The 26,610-nt window shown below is 39.3% G+C and overlaps 1 protein-coding gene across 5 annotated transcripts in view; it reads left to right on the top strand.

The window, feature by feature from the left end:
* CORIN (corin, serine peptidase) overlaps positions 1-26,610 on the top strand; it is a 185,525-nt gene that overhangs the window by 80,433 nt on the left and 78,482 nt on the right. The gene's annotated exons all lie outside the window — the stretch shown is intronic.

Below are 26,610 nucleotides of genomic sequence, written 5' to 3'. Positions count from 1 at the left end.
ACTTCTACTGGTCTACCCGAGCATGGAGCATCGTCCAGTGAAGAATCTGTGGCATGAAACTTTGCAAACCACTTTTGACATGTTGGATCAGTCACAGCACTTTCTCCATACACTGCACAAATCTTTTTGTGTGTGCGTTTCAGTTGTGTTTTTACCTTTCTTGAAATAATAAGACGTGATATGCCAAAAATGTTTTGTAGTTTCTTCCATATTCAATATTAAAATGGCGACACAAAAATTCACGAATTTAGATTTTTTTAAATGCATGCTGATATGACAGCTGTCACAATGTACTCTAACAAAATCGCTTCAAATGAAGTTATAGACAACTAAGCACGAGTAGAGCCATCTTTTGGAAAAAAAACAAATTAACCTTTTGGCCAATCCAATATATTATTCATACAAAGATGCATACAAGTAATGTGTACAGTACAAAAAATTTAACAAATTGCCCAGACTCATGTAATCAGCATCCCAATGCAGAATATTAACAGCATCCCAGAAACTCCCTCAAGCCCCTTCCCAGGCATCTCGCCCTCCCCAAATTACCTCTTTCTGTCTCTGGCACCTTAGGTAGTTTTGCCTACTTTTGAACTCGATATCAGTGGAATCATACTGTATGTACTCCTTTTGTATCCAGCTATCTTTGCTCACCATCATTTTAAGAGATCCATTATGTTCTCATCTTCTTGTGGTTTATTTGTTCTCATTATCGTATAGTATTCTTATATAAGAATATACCACAATGAATTTTTCTTGTTGATGGATATTTGAGTTGTTTCCAGCTATTATGAATAGTGATGCTATGGTGATTTTGACCCATTTTTGATTGAGCACGGTTATGTATTTGTTCAGCAAAGGAGTTTTTAGAGTGGTTGTACCAATTTATCCTCTGATGAGCTGTGTGTGATGATGGCAGGGGCTCCAAACCCTCCCCAGCACTTGGTCTCCTTTGCCTTTTTCCTGTTGGCAGTTCTGACAGTAGCACTGTGGTGTCTCTTTGAGGTTTTCTTTTTAATATCTAGAAATAGCAAGTCCCCCCACTTTGTTGTTTTCAATTACAAATATCCCTTTGTAATTCCACATGTATTTTGTAATTTACTTGTCAATTTACACACATACTGAAAAACTTCCTGAGATTTTCGTTGAAACAGCACAAAATCTATAAGTCAATTAGTGGAGACATAACATCTTTAAAGTGCTGAGTGTTCTAGTTCATAAGTGCAGAATATGTCTTTCCTTATTAAAATCTTCATTTTTTCTCAAACACATTTCATGATTTTCTATGTAGAAATGATATATAATTATTAGATTTATATCCATGAGTTTGGTTTTATTACTTATTGATTTTTGGAGAGAGAAAAGAAAGGAGAGAGAGAGGGAGGAAGGGAGGGAGGAAGGGAGGGAAAGAAGGGAGAGGGAGAAACATTGGTTTGTTATTCCACTTATTTATGCATTCATTGGTTGATTCTCATATGAGTCCTGACTGGGGATTGAACGTACCACCTTGGTGTATCAAGATGATGCTCTAACCGATATACCAGCCAACACTTTGTGGTTTTAAGTTGTTTTTCCCGATTAAATTGATTGATTTAAAAAATTTTTTGTATTTGAATATCCTTTTTGCAAAGTGTCTGTTGAAATATTTTGCCCATTTTTTGATTGGGTAGTCTGTCTATTTTCTCAACTTAAGAGTTCTTTATGTGTTCTGAATATACAATCCGTGGGATACATGTATTGTGAAGATTTCCCATTCCGTGACTTGCCTTTTCTCCCTCTTACTAGTGCCTATGATGGAATAGAAAGTCTTAATGTTAGTGGCTCTGCATTTTTTATCCTCTCTGGTCCTCAGCTTTTTAGATCCCACTGTTCTGTGTGGAAGAACCTCTTTCTAAGTTACTAGAGAGGCCCTTCAGCTTTCACACATGAGTTATAGTTGCCTGTAGTTTTGAGTTATCTCTTTCTAGGACATTGATTCTTAGCGGTAAGCCATCCAATCTATTGTTCTTATAGTTCCTTTTTTTCTGTACATCTCAAACCCTTGATTAGTAACCCCATTTAGTGTATTTCTTTCTGTACATATACTATTCCAATTCACCCCCAATGAGGGTTTTAAAAACTGGACCACCCCTTATGCCAGGGAATGTCTCTCTCCACGTAAACGTCAGTGAGGTTCCCTTCACCGCCATCCCAGCTGTGAGTGATCCAGATCAAGAACCCCATCTTATCACCTACTCTGTTGGCCCATCCCTGCAGTTGTCACCTGCTGGGTTTCCAGAAGCAGTCACTCACATGAAGTTGGTTGCACGGGGCATTTATTAGGTATCAGCATTTTGGGTAAAGGAAAGGGAGAGAAAGCAGGACTTGGCAGAGGAAGGTGTTGAAATAAGATCCAGGCCCATTAAAGCCTAGCTCAATCCATGGGGAGCTCTGTGGAGAGTTGCTCCATGTTGGGCCAAGATAGCCCGGTGTTTACAGTGTTATACTGCACAATGATGTTTTGGCCAATAATCAACCCCATGTACAACAATGGTCCCAAAAGGTTATACTGGAGGTGAAAAATTCCTATCACTTAGTGACATTGCAGCTGTCAAAACTTCATAGCACAGTGCATTGCTCGTGTTTGTGGTGATGCTGGTGTAAATAAACCTACTGCATTTCCTGTTGTATAAAAGAATAGCATATCCTGGCTGGTGTAGCTCAGTGGATTGAGCGCGAGCCTGCAAACCAAAGGATTGGGGTTCGATTCCCAGTCAGGGCACATGCCTGGGTTGCAGTTCAGTTCCCAGTGGGGGACGCACAAGAGGCAACCATACAGATATTTCTCTCCCTCTCTCCTTCCCTTCCCCTCTAGAGATAAAAAAAAAAAGAATAGCACATATAATTATGTACGACACATAATACTTGGTAAGATAATACATGACTATGTGTTACTGCTTTATGCATTAAATTAAACTATAATTTTAATCATATTTCAGAATGTGCTCTACTTGTGAAAAATGTCTCTTGTAAAACCGAACGCCAGGTTACAGTGGCAGCAGCCTCCTGCATCTTGCGGATATCGTGCCTCTTGATTGCATCCCCGTCTCTTGTTCTTGATTTAACCTTGTGTTGTTTTGTACAGTAGCATGATGTGCAAGCGGTAGCCTGGGGACGATAGAGTGTGTCATGCAGCCCAGGTGTGTAGGAGGCCGTGCTATGCAGGTTTGTGTAAGTGCACTCTGTGATGTTCACACAGGGACAGAGTTGCCTAACGTGTATTTCTCAGAAGGTATCCTCTAGTTAAGGTGGGCAGGCCTTTCTATCCCACCTCAGGCAGTCACTGGCTACGGTCCTGGAGAGGTGTGCCTTGGGTGAGGCACTGAGGCAGAACTTGAAGACGCTATAGGCTGTTGGATGACAGTAGTGGTATCAAATTCTCCCCTGAAGGGTAGGCACATAGAGTGCAATCACCTTGATCCAATCAGAGTTTGAGCTGATTCTGCTGTGTTTATAAGGGTCCACCTACCTGTAGTTTGTTTCCTTTCTGAGGGTACCGTTCTTCGGTGGACCCAACTGAGCAACTGAGATGTTTATTGCATTCTGCACCTCTTTGGGCCATCCCAAATTCTAATATTTTTCTTTAGAGAACAATAGGACTGCTGATGTTTTCACTTTAGCAAGAATTTTGCAGAAATTTCTGCTTATTGCTCTTTGCGGCAAATGCCTTAGGGGAAATCCTTCTGGATTCGGCCGCTTGTCTATGTCTCCTTTCTTTCTTTCTTTCTTTCTTTTTTAATTAATTTACTTTTATTGTTATTTTATTACAATTGTCCCAAGTTTTCCTGCTTTGCCCTCCTCCACCCAGCCCAACCCCCACCCCCACAGTCATTCCCCACTCTGTTGTCCATGTCCACTGGTCATTCATATATGTTCTGTAACGAGCCCCTTCCCCTTCTTTCCACCATTATGCTCCTCTCCTCTCCTCTTTGGTCACTTTCAGTCTGTTCCGTGTTTGCATGTCTCTGGTTCTATTTTGCTCATTAGTTTATTTTGTTCATTAGATTCCTCTTATAAGTGAAATCAACATGGTATTTGTCCTTCACCAAGTGGTTTATTTCACTCAGCATAATATTCTCCAGTTCCATCCATGCTGTTGCAAAAAGGTAGGAGCTCCTTCTTTCTTTCTGCTGCATAGTATTCTGTTGTGCAAATGAACCACAGTTTTTTGATTCATTCATCTACTGATGGGCACTTAGGTTGTTTTCAGCACTTGGCTATTGTAGATAGCACTGCCGTGAACATAGGGGTGCATGAGTTCTTTTGAATTGGATCTTTGGGACTCTTAGGGTATATACCCAGCAACAGAACTGCTGGATCAAAAGGCAGTTTCATATTTAATTTTTTGAGGAAATTCCATACTGTTTCCTACAGTGGCTGCACCAGTCTGCATTCCCACCAACAATGCACCTGGGTTCCCTTCTCTCTACAACCTTGCCAGCACTTGTTGTTTATAGATTTCCTAATGATGGCCATTCTGACAGGTGTGAGGTGATATCTCATTGTGGTTTTAATTTGCATCTCTCTGATGGGTAGTGATGCTAAGCATCTTTTCATATGTCTCTGGGCCCTCTGTATGTCCTCTTTGGATAAGTGTATATTCAGGTCCTTTGCCCATTTTTTAATTGGGTTGTTTGTGTCTCCTTTCTCAGTGTGTACTTGGCCCTTTCATACCAAGTTCCTTTGGCAGAACCAGAACACTGACTTTTGTCTCTCTGCCCTTTTGTGGGATTTCCAAAACTCTACTGGCTTCTCTGCCTCTTTGCAGTGGCTCCATGTCCAGATTCTCGGTTTTTAGCACCGTGCCAAGAATCAGCAGGTTCCACAAGGGAAAAAGGCATGTGCAACAATGGGCTGTATGTGTGTGTGTGGTTATAATCTCTCTGAGATCTTAGCTACTCACCACCTACTAGTCACATCAGCTATCAGATGCCTTTAAATAGATGGTTTTTTTGTTTGTTTGTTTTATCTGGCTTTTCAGTTTTTACCTGGTGGGGGCATTGTTACTACATCACAGTCAGAAGGAGAAGTTTCTTTCTTTTTCGCGTAGTGATTTGTAGAGGTCTGCTACTAAATGAGGATCCCTCCAAAACATGGTACATAGCCATAAGCCATCAGCTGGGTGAGTGGTTGTATCTGAAAGAGAAGGCACTCAGGTCTTCTGTCCTCTGTCTGCATTTGCCCTCATTCGATAAGAACACTTTGTTGGTGGTCACTTGGAAACTGCAGCCTGTTGACTGAGGACTTTGGAATCTGCAGAGAAAATGTGCAAATGAAAATAGCAGCTGTGTTCTTTAACAATGACGGTCAAAAAGTATTAGTTCTTGAAAATCAAACTAATATCAGTAGTCTTTAATAGCTCAAGCTGAAATGCCACTTAATATGGGTTTTCCAAATATCAGGAGACATTACTAATCTTCTGATCTTGGAAAAGATTAATGATCCATTTATTTTTTAAAAACTTAAGTTTAAAGATGATAGAAATTTGGTATGTATACTCATCTGTGATCCTGTACTTGTCATAATCTTTTTAGAGTATTGGTTGTAATGTTTCGCATGTAGAATTAATTTTCTGAAAACGGGCCTAATAATAATTCTTGAAAAATGATGCAGCATTTTTCTAGAATTTAATTTTTCTGTCTTGTACTTGGTAGATAAATAAGATGTTAGCCATCATAAATAGGTTCATAATTTGTGTGCTAAAGATGAAGCTACTGCTAGTTATGATCTTTGTGTGTGTAAAAGAATATAATTACTAAAAATATGTTCATATACTAGGAACATACTATATGCCAAGTAGGAAAGTATTTATCATATAATATATGATACAAGTCTTAATCATAAAAAGGGTTTATGCTGTAGGGCCACTTATAACCAGAACCAATAAAGTCCTTTTTTCATTTATTCAGTGAATGTTATTTGAGTTCCTACTCTGTCCAGAGCATCAACATAGGTGATCTGAAGAAATAAAATAATTACAGTGTTCATAATATTAGTTTATACCCATCCCGTGTGGCAGTTCTCAACCAGGGATGATTTTGCAGCCCCCACCTGGGATCATTTGGCAATGACTGGACATTTTTGTTGTCATACTCAGTAGGAAAGCCCCCACAACCAAAGACGATGTGGCCCAGAATGTCAGTAGTGCTGCTTTTGAGAAACCTTGCTCTAGCACTTGGAGTTTTGTAAAGTACTTCATGATAATAATAATAGTAATAATAACAACCTGCTTTAAGGGGTGTTAAACCTAATCTGGTATGTGCATATGTGAGAAACAGTATGAAAAGAGCACAGAAATGATAAAGGTACAGAGGTTAAATGTCAATGGAGTAGAGTGGAGTCATTGCATAAAGGAATTCTGAATTTCAGGAAAGGGGAAGGGTCCCACTTGGCAAAGAGAAAGAGAGACGGTGTTCTGTAGCGTTCAGCAATGTCAACTTGTGCTGGGAGTCAGGTTCCTATGTAGCCCATGAAATGAATGATGATTAAAAGTTGACTCCCATCTCATGCTTCTTTTTCCCACTCGTGAAAAGAAAATTGCCCCGAGAAAATGGTAATCCCCCTTTATATTAGGGACCTCATTCTTCTTTCCAAAGCACTTTCACAGCTGTAAGCTCACTTTGCTTCCAGAGTAAATCTCTGAGGTAGTATCATCTTCATTTTATAAATTAGGAAACAGAGGTTCAGGGAGGTCATTCCAAGGTTATTTTCCATCCACATTACACGCCCCCACCCCCGCCCAGGCTGTATCATGGACCCAAGAGCCCACCTTCCTGGGAGTGACCATCCCGGTTTGATTATTAATGCTTGAGCACCGCCCTCTGTTACAGCCCCCTTCTCACAAGAGCTTTTGAATGGTCTTTTCAGGCCGAATTCAGCCAAAGCCCACAACTTGTCATGGCTGCTTTTTTCAATGCGCAGCTCTATAAATTCAGTTCATCTTCCCTGAGCATCCTTTAAAGCCGTCATAACCCCATAGGTGTTTTGTTCTCATAGAGAATGATGCACAACCGTCTTGTCCTTCTCATGCGGATGCTGAGTCCCGTAGCATAAACAGTGTGCTACAACGATCATGCTGTGGGAACTGTTCTTCAGAGGTTTTAAAGTAAACATTTGTGCGTGTTTCCATAGTTGAATTTTGAGAACTCCGGAGGCTGAAGGTCAAGGCCCATCAATCATTCTGAGCTTTCTGACTAATCCTTGATTCTACCTTGTCTGTAATTGTATATGGAAAGTAGTTTGTAAAAGGTATTTCTGTGGATCTTAAGAGATGTCCCCTGTCATGGAACAACTTCGGCTGTTTATTCCTTCATTTTCCTCTTCCTTTCCTAGTACCTCATTTGCTTTTCCAGCTCTGGTCGCTGATAGCAACCACTTCAGTGCATTAACAGCAAAATTGCAGCTTCAGGATGTTGGCAAAACACATACTCTGAATTCTTCCTACTGAATCATGGGTTCACTTGGGGGAAATTGTGCAGTACCATTTCTTTGGGGTACTTAGTGCCAATGTTTTGCTAGAGATAGATGATTGTAGATAGCATCCTGGAGTTACTAAACACTGGCCATGCACTTTCCATTACAGTAAATAGTCAACTAAAATGAGGTTTTCCCAGAACTTCAAATTTTCCTACACTTATAATTTTAAATTATTAAAACAATTAAATTAGAAAAACATTTTCTTTCTTCCATATGTGGATGCTTCTTTCAAGGGCACCAAACTTAGTTCCGAAGAATTGTATTCAAGCCCTGACTGCTTACTTAATAACTGTGGTCTTGAGCTAGTTTCTTAACCCTTTTAACCTCTCTGTCCTCAACAGTGGAATAGAAATAATAACACCTGGGTGGTAGAATTTTTTTATGGGCTAAATGAGATAATGTGTATGAAAGAATGTTGACAGCCATAATGCACTGTGCAAATGTTAATGCTCCAATGCAACAGACACTTAGAAGCGTATTCTGTGGACCAGGCAGTTCACCCAGAATGGGAAAAGGAAAAATGTATGACTTGAAACCATAAAAATTCAAGAAGAGAATACAGGCAACAAAATCTTGGGTATTTCTCATTGCAATATTTTCCCTGATATATCTCCTTGGGCAAGGGAAACAAAATAAAAAAAAATAAACAAATGGGACTACATCAAACTAAAAAATGTTTGCACAGCAAGGGAAACCATCAACAAATGAAAAGACAACCCATTGAATGGGAGAACATATTTGACAGTGCTATACATCTAACAGGGGTTAATATCTAAAATTTATAAGAAACTCATACAACTCAACACCAAAAAAAAAAGTCAAACAAACAATCCTATTAAAAAATCAACAAAGGACCTGAATAGACATTTTTCCAAGGAGAACATACAGATGGTCAATAGACTAACTTATGAAAATATGCTCGATGTCACTAATTATCAGAGACACAAATTAAAACCACAGTGAGTTATCATCTCACACCTGTCAGGACGACTACCATCAATAAATCCACAAACTGCAAGTGCTGGTGAGGAGGCAGAGGAGAGGGAACCCTTGTGCACCGGGTGGGAATGCAGCCTGGTGCACCACTGCAGAATACAGGATGGAGATGCCTCAAAAATTGAACACGGAACTGCTTTATGATCCAGCGATCCCAATTCTCGGCATATACCTGAAGAAATCTGAAATACTAATTCAAAAGGATATATGCACCCCTTTGTTGAATATTTATAGCAGCATTATTTATAATGGCTAAAATTTGGAAACTGCCTAAGTGCCCATCAGTAGATGAGTGGGTAAGAGCTGTGGTGCAGTTACACAATGGAATATTACTCAGCCTTAAAAAAGAAGGAAATCTTATCTTTTGCAACAGCGTAGGTGGACCTGGAGAGCATTATGCTAAGTGAAATAAGCCAGTGAGAGAAGGACAAATACCATATGATTTCATTTACATGTGGAATCTAATGAACAAAATGAACTAAAAAACAAAATAGAATCAGCTGTCAGAGGGGAGGAAGGTTGCAGGGGCGGGCAGGGGCTGGGTGAAAAAAAGTAAGCGGATTAAGTAAAAAATAAAAAAAAAAACCTCATAGACACAGAAAACAGTATGGTGAGGGGGGTGAAATTACCACAGAGAAAGGGGGGGGGGGGGAGGTAGGAGAGGGTAAAGGGGAGATGGATAGTGCCAGAAAGAGACTTGACTTTGGGTGGTGAGCACACAATACAATATACAGATAATGTGTTATAGAAGTGTACACTTGAAACCTGTATACTGTTATTAATCACTATCACCCCAGTAAGTTCAACAGAAAATTTTAAAAAAGAAAAATGCATGCTTTTAAAGAACTCATAGGCCAGGGTACATGTAAGCACAGAGGAAGCCTGAGACAAGGATTTGAGTACAAAGGGTCCATTTGGGAGAGGTGTGAGACAGTGCAGGGTGGGAAGGTGAATCAGCGAAGGGAGATGGCTGCTAAAGATAAATGATTAAACCAGCTACCACAGTGGACAGCTGGATTGTAACCTTATTTGAAAATCTGGGGGATCATGTCCAACATAGGGCTGAGAATTACACCCCCACTGGAGGGGTGAGGTAATGGGCGCTTATTCCTTTAGCCTTTGGAACTGCTGGTGGCTACTGCAGCCGGTGAGTGTGATATCCTATAAAGTGGACACCTGGGAGACGTGCCACAGGTGAAGCGTTCTTGGCCTTGGGTTTCTAGAACTGTCTTGGGCTGCTCCCCCACACTCAGGCTGTGCCCTGGTCCCTTTCCTTTTTCTCTGCTCACCCCTAAGTGTGAGTCTTCCACAGGATCCTAATCTCGACCCTCTTTCCTCAACCTTCTGTACATTTTCTCTGGGGAGTCTCATGCTTTCTTGTGACCACAAAAGTACTGATGACTCTTACATCTATATTTTACCCCAAATTTCATTCCTTTTTTCCAAGCTTCAGAACCATATTCCTATGTCTTTGTTTCTACCTCTCAAGCACAGGTGCAGTTTTTGAGGTCTCCAAGGGTTTCCATTGATGTCACTAGTCCCACGGGAAGTTCTTAGTTCTCCTCTGACTTTACTTCCCGCAGCATTTGCGGCACCAAATCACTCGCTCCTCCCAGATAAGCTCTCTTCTGGCTTCCAGGTGTTTTCCTCCTCCTTTGGCTATTTATATTTTTCCTCCTTTGATGTTTTCACATCACTTCTCTCACCTGTAAATATCAGCATGCCCAGGGCTTAGTCCTTGGATCTCTCCTATTTTGGAGCTCTCCTTCGGGCTCATGGCTTTAAATGCCACCATCTGGTGACAGCTACCCTTGTGGGTCTCAGGCCTGTATCTCCTCTGAGCTATGGACCCGCAAGCATATTTATATGTTTATGCTGGTCACACACACCCCCTGCCTTCTGCTTATTTCCACTTTAGTACCTAAAAGGCATGTGAAACGTGGTATATATGACACTGACCTAATATTGTCCCCGTACCTGGCCCTCTCTCAGCCCTTCCTGTCTTACTAAATAATAACTTCATTCTTCCAGTCGTTCCAACCAAAAGCCTTGGGTCACCCTTGACTCTTCTGTTTCTCCCAAACCATATCTGATCTGTCAGAAACTTCTGTTGACTCTGTTGTCAAGCATACACATCCAACCAGGGTTTACCACCCTGGTTGTGGACCACTACTTGGTCCAGGTACAACGCATGGGTGAATTATCCTTCCAGCTTTTTATTAAGTTCCTTGAAACCTCCCTGGGCCCTTGCAGGCTATTCTCTACACAACAGCAAAAGGTTCTCTTTTGCTACTTAAATCCATTTGCCCTCTTAAATGTTCACATCTCCAAGTTTTCTATAGGCCACCCATCTCACTCAATAGAAAAACCACCACCCTTACAACCTTCAGAGCCCTCCATCCGCACTGCCGTTGGCACAGCTGTGGGAGAACACCAATCACACAGAGCTCAGGGTCAATCTGCAGACCTCCTGCCTGACATTGTCTGATGCCCAGTTACCTCTCTAACAGCTCTCTTAATACTTTCCTCTTTGTTCTCTGCGTTCTAGCTACTCTGTTCCATCTGCTTGCCATGCTCTTGCCCCAGATATCCGCTCTCAGTTCTTTGAAGCACCTGTGTGTAGGGTTGTAACACAGGCATGTTTGGGAGAGTATAGGGTTGTAACACAGGCATGTTTGGGAGAGTATAGGGTTGTAACACAGGCATGTTTGGGAGAGTGTGGGGTTGTAACACAGGCATGTTTGGGAGAGTGTAGGGTTGTAACACAGGCATGTTTGGGAGAGTGGCCAAACATAAGATAAGGGAGAGAAGCTATACCAGAAACAGCTCCCATTATCACTGTTACGATTTGGTTAGGGACACAGCTGAGAACATGGAAGAATTCTTAATAAACTTCATGATCCACTTGTCTGGTACCTGAATTTCATTTTGCTGTGAATTGAAACTTTCACAGCAAAAACTGAAAGCTTTTTAACAAATAGTTTAAAGCCCCTAACAACCTTTTTCAGTTTGCAAATCATGAGAAAGTCTCACCTTGTGGATTTCCGCTGTTTTTCTGTGAGAGCCACAGTCTTGTTTTGATGTTATTGTCCACATTCCCAGCAAAAACAAGCAGTGCCAAACTGAATAGATTTCTGGTTGTGTTTGAATACTATCTGTTATCTTTGGGCTCAGTAATTCTTATTTACAGATCATTTGAGGTTAGGTTTCTATTCTCTGCCAAATATTGCTTTGCCTGAGGTGGCACAGTGGTGAAAACAGAAATAAGAAGGTATTTTGTCCACACCTGCATTCGTTCTTCTCATTCTCTTTACAAGTCAGCTGCATGGCTCATAGGTTGATAAGTCAGAAGCCCAAACAGTAGACCGATCCTGTGCTTCTTGCAGAGTGTTATTTTGTTAGGTGACTGGAGGCCAATGGCATCTACGTTTTGTTCAGAATCGTGCCTGTCAATCAGAAACCCACATTAGTAGTCTTATAGATTATGATTAAATACAGGAATTTTTAGCTACAGAGCAAAAGTTTGATTTTTTTTGTTGTATATGTAATCATAAGTACTTTGCTCTCAGCCTATTTTGGTCCAAAATCAGTTTGATCACTCAGACAAGAATGTTGGTCATTCACTTGTGGACCAATTCAAAACGTTATCTATTCTAATTCTAAATCCAGCTTTATATGCCCCACAGTGGTCAATTTAATTATAGCAGATACATCTTTACAGGTGGTTGAAAAAAATTGCCCACCCCCCATATAATAGAAATCTTGGCTGAGTCCTAAGTTTCAAAACATGTGTCTCCCCAAAATTCCCAACATACCATACTATTTATGTCTTTTTGGTGGACATCGTTCCTTGACCTCAATCAGTTGTCCTTGAAATTGAGCTCCGGTGATGTAGCAATTGCTTAGTAATTCATGCCTCCTGGAGTGTGAACTCTAAACTCTGGGACGCCGACTGAGACTACTACATGATTCAGAGCCATGAAGTCCAAATCTGTGAATCTCTTCTGAAATTGAGACTTTGTTTTGACAAACAGCGTTTGCAATCTGCATAACTTCAACTCCATGGAGCTCAGCAATTGGAAAGTAATTTCAGTCTTCATTTTCTTCTGCTCATCCATGTTTATGTTGTGTCTTAAATCCTGCAACATTTAAGTGAAATGAGCTACATTCTAATTGCAGAGGTAGTGCAACATAATATTTTAGAGCTGTGGTTTTCTAAATATGTTTTCTTGTGTAACTCTCAAAGGACTTTGAAAAATTATATTCCCCTCTCACAGCTTTAAGTTAATATCTAAACATGTTAATGACAACTATAAATAGTGACAAAGAATACAATTTAAAGGATATTATAATAACTGACATTTTAAAATGAAAGTTTGTATTACTCTTTTAAATGTGTCCAATGGAATTTAAAAACCATAGTGACCTGGTATTGATGGACCATTCAAAATTATAAGCTTTTCTTATAACATTCAGCAAATTTTACATAGTTCGCTTTCTCGCTGAACTCTTATTTCATTCCCCTTTCCTCACAGAATTTAATTTTGATGTAATCTCTTTCTAATTCTTATAATTATTTTTATCACACATCTCTGGAACAAAACCATGTATTAAAATGGAAATTATTGCTTAAAATTTTTTCCTCACTCATGAGATCTTGAGTCTTATTGAGTGATTAAAAAAAGAATATTTTTTATTAACTTGTCATAAAGATTATGTTTTAAATTTATTATGTGTTTATAAATAATTATTCACTTTAATGTGACCTTTGTTGGAAATTCATTTTGCTATATTAGATCAGATTTTTTTTCTCTTTTCTAAAATTGGTTTTTATAGGATGTAACAGGGTTTGTCATTAATTCTATTCCTATTTTTGTTATCTTCTAGATTGTAGTATTTTGAAAATTCACATAATTTTGTTCATAGGAATAGAAGGAATTTTATTACAATGGCATTGAATGAGAACAACTTTCCAGTTTCCTTTCAAAAGTCATATAGTAACAATATGTCATTAAAATTATTTTTAATGATTGGATGGCAACTTGATTAGATTCCCCTTCCATTTTTGAAGGCACAGAGTTGGAAATTACTTTACTGGAATATGAATTTATTATCCAAACATTAGAGTCTTCATAGTCTCAATTTTATGAGCCTTTTTGAGGATTTATCAAATGTCTATCCTATTTTACTTCGAGGCACTGTGGTTAATCTTATACACTCAGAAAGAACTAGGAAAACAAATATTAATTTCAATTAATCTTTGCTAATAAAGTAATTTTGATAGGAAGATTTTCATATTATCATGTGCTTTAAATGTATATGTATCAAAACTTTGAGCTGTTAATTTAATTCATCCAGTTTCTATAGAATACACCTAATTGGTAAAACCCAGTTTTCAATTTCAAACTAATCAGCTAAATTAAAGTCACTTTCTGCCAGAAATAGGCTGACTTTATTTTTTAGTTTGTTATTGTGTTCATATATATTCCCATGACATGAATATTAATTTGTTTAATTTTTACTTTTTGAGTTATACTATAAAATTCACTTTTTCCTGTTTACAGTTTTATGTGTTAACATGGATTTGTGTGACCACCAACACAATCAGGATATAGAATAGCTCTAATAACCCAAAATGCTCTCTTGTTGTTCTTTGTAGTCAAACCCACATTCCCACCCAAAATTCTGGAAGCCAGTGAACTTTTCCACAACATCATATAAATAGAATCATATGATATATTATCTTTTGAGACTGTCTTCTTTTATTCGGCACAATACTTTTAAGATTCATCCACGTTGTTACACGTATGAGGTCTGTCCAGGAAAAAGTCCAATCATTATTAATATGATGAGAATGGTTTGCATGACATCAGTGTAACCTGGCAGCCAAGGAGAGTGGACTGGAATGCACATGTGTGAACAATGATGACTTCATTGTACTTGTCGGTGGGGGTGGTAGATGCCATTGAGTGAGCCTGTGTACTAGGGGACTGCCTCACACTCACATGTCTAAATCATGTTCACATGATTTAGAAGGCCACAGCTGCGGGCAACTGGTGATTGGCAGCTTCATTATGGCAATGCACTTTTCATGCATCATGTCTCATGCAGAGTTGGTGAAACATCAAATCACCCAGGTGACTCAACGCCCTACAGCCCAGATTTGACACCTTGTGACTTCTGGCTTTTCCCCAAACTAACATCACCTTTGAAAGGGAAGAGGTTTCAGACCATCAATGAAATTCAGGAAAATATGACAGGGCAGCTGATGGTGACTAGGACTGTCAGGTCCCAAGGTGCCTACTTTGAAGGGGACTGAGGCATCATTCTCCTATTAGAATGTTTTTTGTACCTTGTATCTTTTTCAATAAATGTCTCTATTTTTCATATATATATATGAAAAAGTATTCAACCATATATTTTTCATATATATATATGAAAAAATATCCAACTATACACACACACACACACACACACACACACACACACACGGCTGGATACTTTATGGACAGACCTATTCTCAATGGTTTTTATCTTTTTACAGTTCAGTAGTAGTATTCAAATGTATAGATATACCTCAATTTGTTTCTTCATTCACTTGTTGAAAGATATTTTTGTTTCCAGTTTGGAGCAATTATAAAAATTATATTTTTTAAGATTTTGTGAGAGAGAGGAAGGTAAGGAAAGAGAGAGGGAGAGAAACATCAATCACTTGCCTCTCATATGTGCCCCTACCAGGGACTGAACCTGTAACCCAGGCATGTGCCCTAACCAGAAATCAAACCAGTGACCTTTCACTTTGTGGGGTGATGCCCAACCAACTCAGCCACACTGGTTAGGGCCTATTATGAAAATTATTAATGAACATGTACTTACAGTTTTTAAAGCAAATTTCTCTAGACTAAATACCTAGATTGATAAGTATATATATCATTTTATTTTAAAAACCTGCCAAATTGTTTTTCAGGATGACTGTATTATTTTGCTTTCCCATCAGCAAGGTGTATGAATTCCCATTGCTCCCTAATCTTATCAGCACTTGATATTATCAGGCTGACTTTTGCTGTTGTTTGTATTAGTCATTCTAATAGGTGTGTAGAAGTATCTCATTGCAATTTTAACTTACATTTCTCCAGTGACTAATGATGAGCATCTTTTAACATGCTTCTTTGCAATTGGTATATCTTCTTTAGTGAAGTGTCTGTTCATTTGCTCATTTTTTTTCTCCGGTTATTTGACTTTTTATTGTCGAGTTTTGAGAATCTAACAGAATGCAGATCCAGCTGGCCACCCCTTCAAAAACCAATACTTGAGAGGCCGGTGCTAATGGAAAGAAAAGTGGTTTTATTCAGGTGCTGGCCACCTGGAAGGGAGAGGAGGACTCTGGTCTCAAAGCCCATGTCAGCATCTCAGGCATCATGGCTAGTTTATACAGGGGAACCGCGGGGAGAGAGGAACTCAGGAACTTCTAGCGATGTGCAGTTTCTCGGCTCTGCTCTCGCCTGGTGTCAGTGTCACCTCCTGCATGCTCCATCATGTAGTTTCATCACTCCGTCCGCAGTTTCACTGCTGGCGTCTGGGAGCAGGAGGTGGGCAGTGTGTTCTGAGGTTCTGATATGAATCGCTGACACTCACCCAGTTTCTTGGGGTCCTGGTCATTCCTTGGTTAGGCGGCAGCTGCGACTGCTGATGTCTGTAATAATGTAGAAGCTTTAATACATGAATCTTCTAGGAGTTTGTTAGTGGCGCCTATTTTGTAATTACTACCTGACTAGTATATTATATTTACTTCAACCTCTGTTACAAGAATTCTTTATATATTCTGCATGCAAGTCCTTTGCTGTGTAATTTAGAAATGTTTTTCTCCATCTGTACCTTGTCTTTTTATTATATTCACATTGCCTTTCACAGAGCAAATGTTTTTAATTTTGATGAAGCCCAAATGATCAATTTTGTCTTGAATGGAACATGCTTTTGTGTCATAAAAACTTTTGCCTTACTGACATATAGAAAGATTTTTTCCTTTAATTTCTTCCAAGACATTTATAGTTTTTATTTTATTATGATCTGTGGTGAGTGACTTTTTCCATAAGGTTCGAGGTGTGAGTCAAGTGGTCTTTTGTCTTTTTGCCCATGGATTTTCAACTTTCCAGGACCATTTGTTGAAGAGACTCTCCTTTCCCCATTAAACTGCTTTGGCATCTCTGTAAAAAATGAATCGAGCATGTTCACGTGGGCCTATCTCTGGGCTCTTCATTCAGTCCCATTGATTTTTGGGTCTATCCTTGAGCCCCAACCACTTTGTCTTCACTATTCTAGCTTTATATCAAGTCCTAACAAATGGTGGTTGAGTTTTTCAACTGTGTTCTTGTTCAAAATTTATTTTTCAGTTTAGAACTTTGCCTTGTTACATAAATTTTAGAATCAACTTATCCAAAAATCCTGCAGAGATTTTGATGAGAATTGTGTTACAGTGATAGATCAATTTAGGGAGAAGTTGATTTGATACCTTAAAATGTATTGAATCTTTGAAACCATGAACTCAATTCCTCTCTCCATTTCTTAGGTCTACCTTGGTTCTCTTATTAGTATCTTATAATTTTTCTGATATAGCACATATTTTGTTGGATTCTTTTAGAGGCCACTGCAGAGGGTACTGTTTTTAGAATATTGGTTTCTGATTATTCATTGCTTATTATAGAAAACAGAATTCTAAGGTGGTCCCCAAATTCCGCACCTCGGTGTACTCACCCTGTATGATGCCCCTGCCTTTGAATGCTGGGATGAATGTGCACACCATGGGATAGTCCCTCCTGCGACCAGGCAATGCTACGGGCCACGGCCAACTTGAGGGAAGGCGGAGTGACCTCAGTAGGGCTGACCTACTTTAGTGAGCCCTTAAGCTAAGTCTTTCCTCTGGGTTCCTGAGAATTTTTATTATGAAAGATGTTGAATTTTATTAGGTGCTTTTTCTGCATCTGCCGTTTTGATCATGTGGTTTTCCTTTAGTTTGATAAGCCACAGATTACCTTTATTCTTGAATTAGCCTTTCATTCCCAGGATAAACCCTACTAGGTTGGTTATTTTGTGTCTAGAAATAATTTTTTTTTTAGTTTATCCTATTTGCATTTTGCTGAAGGGAAGGTCAATTTATTTTAAGTTTAGCTTCTCTCTAGTGAATATGGTTAAGGCAGTTAAAGAATTTAAAAAGAAAAATAATAGTGTTTTAATTATAGTGTTTAATGATAACAACAATAATTATACATAACAGTTGCTGGGCATTTATTATATACAAAGTGCCATTCTAAGAGTTTTAGAGACATTATCTAATTTACTCCTCATGGTGGCACTGTGAGGATTATGGTTATTTTTCTGATTATGGTTCCCATGCTTGTATCCCTCCAGAATCCACATGTGGAAGCCCTAACTCCCAGTAGAATACTGTCAGGAGCTGGAGACTTTGGGAGGTAATGAGGTTAAATGAGGTCCTGAGTGTGGGTCCTCATGATGGGATTGGGTGCTTTATAAGAAAAGAAAGTAGAAAGAGTTTGCTCTCTCTGTGTAGCATGCACCAAGGAAGGCCCTGTGAGGACAGAACTAGAGAGAAGGCCATCAGCAGGACCCTGACTGTGCTGGCTGGCACTCCGGCCTCAGATTTCCAGGCTCCAGAGCTGTGAAAAATCAATGTGTATGTTTAAGCCACCCAGTGTTGTTGCAGCAGCCCAGATGGGCTGAGATGCTTCCCATTCTGTAGATGAGAGAACCGATGCTTAGAGAGGTGAAGTGACTCGCTCCCAATGATAGAGGTAGGACTGGGCAGAGTTGGGATTTAAACCTGTGTTTGAATCTGGGCCCTTTCGAGTTCACAGACTTAGGACGTCACTGTTAGAAAACAGCGCACACATTTTAAAAGAAGAAAAGAGGATTTCTGTGTACGTTCAACTTAATAGCATTCAAAATTAGCACAAAAATGGTGGTTCTGTGTACAAGACTACTTATTTAAAAATGACTCCTTACAAGCATTTAATTAACATAGATTAAAGATTAGAGCTGTAACATTAGGCTCATAAAGGAAGGGGAGGGTTTATTTATACAAAAAGTACACATACAGGAACATTTCTATATATATGTAAATAGGACATGATTCTATATATAAATCAAATACCATTCATTAACCATATAATTTGTGGTTAGATAAGCAGTGGTTACCTACACATGCCCCAGTTGGCTTCTCTCTTCTTCTTCATGAGATTGTTCCTATTTTTCTTTTCATGGTTAGCAGTTTGAATGAATCTCAACAGAGGACCAAAAAGTGGCTGTCTAGTTTAGAACTGCTGATACAGACCTGGTGCGAAGGAATTTGGAGTTTTGCTCTCAGTAAATGTATGGCTTAGTTTAGGCACAGACTTTTCATTGAAAATAAGCCTACCCCCTGACAGTCTTCCAACTGAAGAGAGCGTGTAATGTTCGGATCCACCCAGTGGAGAGGAGCAGCGGTAAAAATAAAAGAGCTTGAAATATTTTTATTTGATGAAGTCTCTTACTCTGCAAGTCAAATACAGATGGGGACATGAATGTACTGACCTTTTATTTATTTCTGGGGTTTTTTTTGTGTGGCACATTTTTGATATTTTTATGAGACAAAGCAGTGCATGTCAACTTGACTGGAGACTTGACACAAAGTGAAGTGCAAGGTCACGTACTTCCTAAAGCAACATCTGTGCTTTAGAACCAACTCTGTTTTACCAAAGTTGGTCAAATGGAAATGACAGAACGTTTCTGGTGAAATGTGGGGTTAATCACTGAGAAATCTTGGGGAATGCTTCACACCCGACTTCTGTCTGCTGACCAGTCTGGGGCAGGTGTGAAAGAGTTCATGTTTCCTGACCTTGCCTACTACACCAGCCCGTGGCCCCACAGGATCTGGCTCTTTCCTCCATGGGATTTTATGAAATATTATTCTTTTGGGTTGTTAAGCTGTTTCCAATTTTCTCATTTTGGATTTCAGAAGACTCCCTGCTAAGTATAACTTTTGAATAGAGGATTTTTCCAGATTTTTATAGAATAAAATCTGAAGGCTGGAAAACTTGCTTCACTGTGAAACTCAACAACCAGGGAATTAACATTTGGACATTATAACAGAGCAAATAATATCTTTTTCTGATAGAAAACAAAAAACTGTTTTATATCATTTAATAGCTTTGCTTAGAAGAACAGATTACTAGAAAGAACTAAGTAAAAAAGAATTGTTTTCTATGTTTCTTTTGTTCTTTGAGAACTCAGCTTGAAGAATTAGGTTCACCCCTTCATTCCACAGCCATGGAGCCGCAACAGTGTGCCATTCACGTGGACAGCAGATGTGTGCCTACTATGTGCTGGGGTTGTTTCAGGCGCTGGGAATTCAGGTGCTCAGGCGCTGGGAATTCAGGTGCCAACAAGACGAAGTCTCTGTTCCCAAGGACTTACACATTGGGGAATGTGAGGACTTAGTGGGGAGAGGAAAAGGTAGAAGAAATGATGACAACCAAGTGTCTGGTTGCAAAGAGGTAGAAGGTGGTGGTTGTACTACCTTACCAAGGTAAAGGCCACAGGAAAACAAGCAGTTTGGGAGAAAGGACCCTTTGGACACGTGAATTTCCTGGTTATATCAGTTGGATAGAAGTACCCGAAACTCAGGAGACTGGTTTGAACTGCAGGAACAAGGGTTTGAGAGTCATTGGTATATGTATTGGTCTGAAATAGAAGGAATGAATGGCTGAGATTCCAGAGGGTGGAAGTGACGTGCAAAGGAAGGAGACAGGAAGAGAGATGCCAAGTCTTCAGGACATTTAAAGGGCAGGTTGTGAAAGTAGTTTTGACAAATATCTGTCCTCCTTCGAGGCCCAAAGGAGTTGTGGGAAATGGTTCAGCTGACATGCCTCTTAACTCTAATACAGACTAAAGAATACTACATTTTCTACTTTAGTACTTTCAGTCTTTTGTGGTTTGTCCCCATTTGATTATGGAACAGGCCATCACCCCACTAGACAGAAGAGAATCAAAGGGAATCACAAGGGACTCTGGAAAATTTTTTGACAAAAAATGTAATTTATTGTATTCCACAAGAAATAGATAATACATATAAATAAATATTGTTTGGTTTAAAGGTTAGATTTTATTGGTTTATAGCTCAAGGTAGGTTATAATGACAAATTGTCATCTGGTTCTTAGAGTAATAGTGATATCAATAACAAAAATAATGGCAAACACAATGCACTTGACTGGTTGTCAGCTGCCGTGCTAAACTTCATAGCTCTGTCTTATTAATTTCCAACACAGCTTAATGGATGTATGCCATTATTCTTGTTTTACAGACAAGGAAACCAAAGCTCTTCATGTCAGGATATTTTTCTGAAAAAATAACTTTGATACTCAGTATATTTTTGAGAGAAAGAATGAAGGTGCTTTTAGCAATGAAGGAAGTACAACAAGGGTCATTAAATGAATCCAACCTTTTACAATGCATCTGGGAGTCTCATTAAGATTAGTTTTAACTGCAAAAAAAAAATAATAAGCAAGCTAATAGTAATGTTTATTGCAGAAAAGAGAATGACCTTTCAGAAATGAAGTCTAATCAGAGTGATTCAGTCACTAATGCGTGTCCATTGTGGCCTTTGGTACCCAGTCAGATGCCCCATGGCCCTTCTGCTTGGCAGCCTGAATGCTGGTCTACTTTTGTTCCTATTTGGGATACTGTGCTCATTGCTGCCCAGTTTCCCCTCTTATATCCTGCATCTCTCTGTTCCTCCTTCTCATCTCCTTGCTAACTTACCACTTTCATGGTGGAATATGGGGCTGTCTGTGACTTCGTTCATCTCATATCTTGTGCCTAACCTTCCCACTTCCCTCTGGTCTTGGCATGGCCCTTGAAGATACATCAGCTGAAATGCCTATAGCCAGCAATCCCTGAATGTGCCGGATCTCGTCTGATCTCAGAAGTTAAGCAGGGTTGGACCTGGTTAGTACTTGGATGGGAGACCAGCAATCATAAAATATAATAGTGTCTCTTTCTTTCTGTTTATTTATTTATCAATTCATTTAACTTTTTTTTAAGACAACAGAAATTTATTCTTTCATAGTTCTGGAGGCCAGAAGTCTGAAGTCGCGGTCTCAGCAGGACTGTACTCCCCCCCCCCCCCCCCCCCCCCGGCCACCACCCCGAAGATGCTAGAGGACAACCTGTTCTTTGCCTCTTCTAGTTTCTTTCTTTTTTTTTTTTTTAAAACTGTTGTTCAAGTACAGTTGTCTCCATTTTCCCCTATCACTCCCCGCCTCCCACCCTGGATCTTTCCCCTTTGGCTTTAGTTCATGTGTCCTTTATATATGTTCCTTGATGACCCTGCCCCTATTTCCCTCATTATCCCTCTCCCCCTGCCCTCTTTAAATGTATTGCAGATGCTTTATTTTTATTCTGTACCATGCCTCATATAGTTCTAATAGATTAAACATGAATAATTAAAATCCCCTAGAAATTTGTTAATGGGATCCTGGTCCCCTTTTATAATCTCTTTTGTACAGGGCAAATGCCATGAGATTAAAAAAAAGAAACCAAGCGAGTAAAAGCAATTGGTCATTTAGCCTAGCAACTTTAGGTTTGATTGAGTTTTGGGAGAGACGTTAGTTGTTGACAGTCCAGCTCTCACTCACGGTGTGGTGTTGCCCAGCTGAGAGGCGGCGATGAAGGTTTGGGGCAGGGGAGGGAAGCACTGACTGAGTGAAGAGTTTCTTGGCTGGAAGCACAGAAGCTGGTGAGAGAGGAAAGGAAAGGTGGGGACACTGGACGGGGCCTTTGCAGCTAAGAAGAGGGGTCTGCATTTGATAAGGAGAACAATGGCGAGGCCTGGGGAGGGGGGGTGACCTGGTCAGAGCTGTGGGTGAGCAAAAACATCTTTTGCCAACTGGGAAAATTGAATATGTACTGTTTTCCGTGCCCGAGTTGCCTGGTTGTTGCTGTGAGAAACCCTGAAGAACATTACAATGGAAAATAAATGAGACAAATCCATGGTTCTGACATTTCTTAGTTTCTGCACAAAACGTTGCTTTTCTTTAAGCAAACTAAACAACTCTTGTTTAAGGGGCAGGCATCTTTTGAGTATTGTCAATTTACTTTTAAAAATGTGCTTAAGTTCTAATTTTCAGTATTATATCCATAGGAATTTTGTTGACAATGTCAGTTAAACTGCTAGGCTTTTCTCCACCTTCCACTGCAATGAGTAAATTCTCTCTCTGTATTTTCCAACACATTGTTCTTACATTAACATTCCATTTTTAACAAGTGGGGAAGTGGCTTCACTTTCATGTCCTTTTTAGTAATATTTGTAAAGCATTAACATTTTTGTGTGATAATTGAAGCTTTCTTTTTTGAAGTTGATGCACAGAAATAAAATGCCTGTTATCTATATTGGAAAATCCAGGCTTTCCTAATGACTGTACTTAGCTATAAATTATAACTGCATTGCAAGTGAACATACGTGAATTAAAAAGTACTTATGAATATATTTATAAAATATATCCAAAATTATTTATTTATAAAATATATATATGAATGAAAAGTGTAGGAAACAACAGTGGACTTACAATACTCAGGCAATAGCTCTCGTTGCATTTCTAACAGAGGACAGAAGTGTTTGAATGCTTTTTGGCTCATAACAAGATTCGGAGGCCTTTGAATTACAGAAGTTGTAAGCATAAACTCTTATAGTTATAACTCAGTCTCTTGTCCATTGGTACAGCTTCATTTTATGCCTTGTTCTTCCAAAATCGTGCAGTGAAACCAATGGTTAGGTGTGTAAAAGCTCAAGGATAAAGCAAATATTGGAAGATCATAGCTGTTTGCATTAAGCACTGACTGCTCCGAGTGAGTCATTGTACAAACTGAACAGATGTTGGGAGCAAGCTGGCATGATCATGAACCTCGTTCTCATCATGTGTCACTGGGTTCCTCTTCAGTGCCTCCGAGGGTAGATGTGCTTTTTAAATAACCAGTTTACTACTAGGGAACAATGCACACATTAGGGAAAATCGAGTACTACATCTCGTTCAATTGAGTATGTAATGACAATTTCAATGGCTTCCTGAAAGCTCAAATGTCGAAAAGTCTTCCCCTGCTTTCCTTCCTCTTTCGGGAGAATACCTTGTGCCAAACACTGCAGAGTTTTAGTCCTCTCTCAGAGGTTCCCGAGAGGAAACTTCAGCAATATTCCTTGGCAAACCCGTTCCAATCTGTCATACACTTAGGGTCAGGAAATTTGTCTCTGCTTCATATTGCTGTGTAAGCGTTTCTTTGCATTAATCCTTAGAGGGAAAAAAAAAGCCCTTTGGGCACCTTCCTGTATGAGATCCAACTCTACACGTCTGAAGAATATTATGGAAAGTACGTGTGTGGCGCTAGTATCACCAGGAGGCCCTGACACAAAGCCAGCAGACTCCGGTGTGTTCTTACTTCTGATGGACAGTCGTGGTTTCATGACCACCCTCTTGGCTGCTGAAATTAAGGATGTTTCCTGGGAAGGTGGTGAAGTGTTTTCAGTTTGTGGTAGTAGATTTTGATGGCAATATTTACTTCTTTCTTTAGAGTACTTTGCTTTCTTCCTTAGTGTTTTGTGTATTATCAATAGTTATTGTAACTGAAATAAATTGTATCATTTAATGTTATTACTGCCTTAGTTCCCTTCACTGTTCTTGCTTAGCCAAGTTAATTTAGAATTCCAGTCCTTTGATAATCCCCCTCATCTTGTATTATCTCAGTTACTAATAAGGAACTTAATGACCTTGAGGCAGGATTATCAAACATCATTTAAAAATATTAGTCCCAATAGCAACATTTAAAGCATATATATACAATCCCCCTTCTGAGTTCCCTTATTGCCATCCAGTTTTTTCTGTATTGACAATAGATTTGTTGATTTAAAATCATTTCCTTTTAGCTAAAAAGTTTCCCAGCTTGTTCTAGATCAGGTGCCAGCAAACTGTAGCTCATGAGCCAGATATAGCCTGCAGCCATTTTTATAAATAAAGTTTTATTGAAACACAGCTATGCTTGTTCATTTATGTATTGTCGGTGGCTTCTCTTGCTCTACAACAGCATAGCTGAATAGTTGCAACACAGATTATATACATTGCAAAGTCTAAAACATTTACTATTTGGCCTTGTACAGAAAAAGTTTGTGAACCTCTGCTCTACACCAATTCATACTTGCGTAAAAGCTCTGTACTGGACATTCGGAAATCTGGGTCTGGTCGTGGTACTGCGCTGTAATTGGTTTGTGCCTTTGGCCAATCGTGTCGACTCTCTGGCCTTGGTTTCCTGAGGATGGGGAGGCGGGGCTACATGAGTACCTGTCTCTTCCAGCTTTAAATTCAGGAAATCTAATTAACATTATTTTACCTAAAATAATTTAAAGTTGATTTTTTAATTACAGATTAAATGTTGGGTTTGCAATAATAATAACCCCTTTTGAGTGTCTTAATATTTTACCCCAATTTCCACTAAATATTCAGTTATATAAAACAATAGTATAGCTGGCCTATATGAGCTCTCTATGTACCAGGTGTGGAGGCAGGTACTTCACCTTATCTCTCTAATCTTCAAAATACCTCTGCATAGTAGGTGTGAGGGTTCACACAGCCGGAAGAGCTAGGACTTGAACCTGATTTTGGTGGTCAAGTTCTGTGCTATTTCCACTATAGCAACACTGTTTCTGTTCATTTGCCACCTCTATTTTAATTCGGTCATTTGAATTATGGTAGCATCTCACTTATCCAGAGGTCACCACCTAAATTATTCATAGTACAGCCAATGATTAAGAAAAACACAAAAGATTAACAGCCAAATAGATGTTCACTGTGCCATTAAGAATAATATTTCCCAAGGTCCTCTTTCATAGCCTGCTCACTTTTGCTTTAGAAACAAATCTAAAAAGTTGTTTTGGGGGCAGTTTCCCAGATCTCTATAACGAATGACAAACAAGTTGGAAAAGGAGATGGTTCCAACTACTGGCGCAGTTTTCTTTGCAACAGTAGGCGGCAAGTGCGGCGCCTGCGTGTAACCGGGAGGAGTGATACATTCTAAACAACGGCGGGAATGGCGAGCAGGCAGCAACCTGGGGCAGCTTAGCATAGGGACGGGCTCACCCCAGGAATCACCCCGTTGTGCTGGGGCGTTTTTGCTGCTCATCATGAAGATGCAAGGAAACGTTAAAAATTATCACGCTCAGTGTCAGAAGGTGGAGAACAAGTAAGTGTTTGATTTCACAAATCTAATACAATTATGAAATATATTGAAAATGTTAAACAGATTCACTCCGGTTATTTGGATTTTCTGCTGTTTGGAAGTTCCTTAAAAGTGAGCAAACGAAATACGGCCACGGCCAGATTGTTTGGGAAATCTTCCTCCAGGTTTCACAGAGTTCTCCTCCCTTTTCTTCCTTATCATCGTATTCATCGTTCATTCTCCAAAAACAGTGCTCTAGAGATAAATAACTAATTACAAAAGTCTGACTTCTTGGTTTCCCCTAGTACCAGATTTTCTCCACACCTAGTTAAGTTTTAAGATTTTCCATTATCCCCTTTTATTCCCTATGGCTTTAGAGAAAGGTTTGATGTTTTCCTGTTTTATTCTTTTTATTATTTTCAAAGTAACAGTGTATTTTCTTTTGCAGTTTTAAAAAACCGTTGTTTAGTATCAGTTGGAAGGCTGGTCTTGCACAAGGTGAACTTATCTGACCTAACACCAGGCTTTTGCGGGGTTGGGGGCGTGGATTTGGTGACCCTTCCATTTATGTTTCTCCCTTGTACCCCATTCTTGGTTTCTTCTTTCTGATCAACAGGCATTTCCTTCCAAGTCTGTTTTCTAACTCACCACCTCTAATTGTCTACTTTGCTGAATATTTTCACAGCTCACACATTTTTTGAGGTAATAATTTATGCAATTTACTTGCAGAAAAATGTGTTGTAACTACTTGTGGAAGCTGAGAGGTTTGGGGCTATTTAATTTATCCTCTCCATTGTGTGTGGCTGTCAGGGGAAGGAGGGTTGTTGTCTCTTGATATCACACGTCCA

The sequence above is a fragment of the Artibeus jamaicensis genome, unplaced genomic scaffold, assembly GCF_021234435.1.
Source record: "Artibeus jamaicensis isolate MK-2021 breed Jamaican fruit bat unplaced genomic scaffold, CSHL_Jam_final contig_889, whole genome shotgun sequence".
NCBI lineage: Eukaryota > Metazoa > Chordata > Mammalia > Chiroptera > Phyllostomidae > Artibeus > Artibeus jamaicensis.
Note: the sequence above shows the minus strand (reverse complement) of the source record. Positions and strands in the feature narration are given on the sequence as shown.